General features: G+C 41.9%; 1 long non-coding RNA gene across 1 annotated transcript in view; it reads right to left on the minus strand.

The window, feature by feature from the left end:
• Positions 1–185: 185 nt before the first annotated feature.
• LOC116696990 (uncharacterized) overlaps positions 186–1,271 on the minus strand; it is a 22,626-nt gene continuing 21,540 nt past the window's right edge. Inside the window, exon 3 of the long non-coding RNA XR_004333876.1 lies at positions 186–211. This is a non-coding gene — a long non-coding RNA (uncharacterized LOC116696990). The remainder of the gene's footprint in view (positions 212–1,271) is intronic.

Below are 1,271 nucleotides of genomic sequence, written 5' to 3' on the forward strand. Positions count from 1 at the left end.
CAGCTTTCAGCAGAGGCCTTGGTTAGACCTCGGGGATGAGTGCACCATCGACGCTGTTTGTCTGGCATGCTGCCTCTTCCCCTGGAGAGCTATTTCATTATGGCGTTAGCCGCCTTATTTCCGCTTAAAACTACCTCTCGCACAACAATCAACTTGGAAAGTCTCACAGGAACACTGCATGATCTGTGTGTGTGTGTGTGTGTGTGTGTGTCTGACAGTGTGTGTGTGGGGCAAGTATTCCCAAGAAAAGGGTGTTTCTCCACCTCAATGAGCAAGAATAATGAGTTGCTGGTCCATTGAGGGAGGGGACAACTCTTATCATTTCCCTCTTCCCTCTCCCACCATTATTTGCCAATTACCAGCATGTAAATTGTCTTATATGCACCCACCACCAGCTACCACATGCATAATAGTTTTGTCATTTAATAATTCATTTTGAGGATTTTGCTGTATTATTTGATAAGATACTTCAAAGCAGTAATTGGAAAGCAGAGGGGGAGGGGTGCCTTGGTACTGATTAGCCAATTAGTTAAATGATCAAGCCTGGTGACTCCCAAGCCCCTCCTGGTAAATGTGAGCGTCCCAGCGTTCAGCCAATCTTAGCTGACTCTGATGCTTTGATTTTGCACCTTGTTGTGGCAATCCAAGACTGGTTCCTTGAATTATCTACTGTAAAAAAAAAAGGCATTAGCAGGAGCGCTGAAGGGAGAATTTCCATTACAGTTGGGATTGGCTCCACTGTCAAGGCAGCTTTCATTATCTTTTCGAGGGAGTTTGCATCGGAAAATATCCTCTGGCACCGCCAAGATTTTTCAAAGAGTACGTTCTGCTTTCTGCCTGCATAGATAAATAAAACTGAAATTCTAATGAAACCTTGATTCAGTGATATATTGTATTAGGCTTGTGGTGAGGGATCCAGACCATTAGCACCATAATGAACCCTGAAGCTTTTTCCCACTCGTTCTTATTGCAAATTCACAAATAGATGGCTTATTTCATTATACTTCTCTAACTTTGTTTTGAAAACCCAGCCATCAAACCTGACCCAAAAAAGATTTGGATACAGAAAGTTTCAGCATGCCCATATGTGTCTTTATCAAATTACAATTGGTTTGATAAATAGATAGACATAGGATTGACCCCTGCGTCAACACACTATAACATGGATGGATGGTAGGAATCAGCACGTACAACCATGTACAAAGTCATCCGCATTACACTCAAACTTACCATAGCCACCCCATGTTTACATATATATATATATATATATA

Source organism: Etheostoma spectabile, chromosome 10 (genome assembly GCF_008692095.1).
Source record: "Etheostoma spectabile isolate EspeVRDwgs_2016 chromosome 10, UIUC_Espe_1.0, whole genome shotgun sequence".
Lineage (NCBI taxonomy): Eukaryota > Metazoa > Chordata > Actinopteri > Perciformes > Percidae > Etheostoma > Etheostoma spectabile.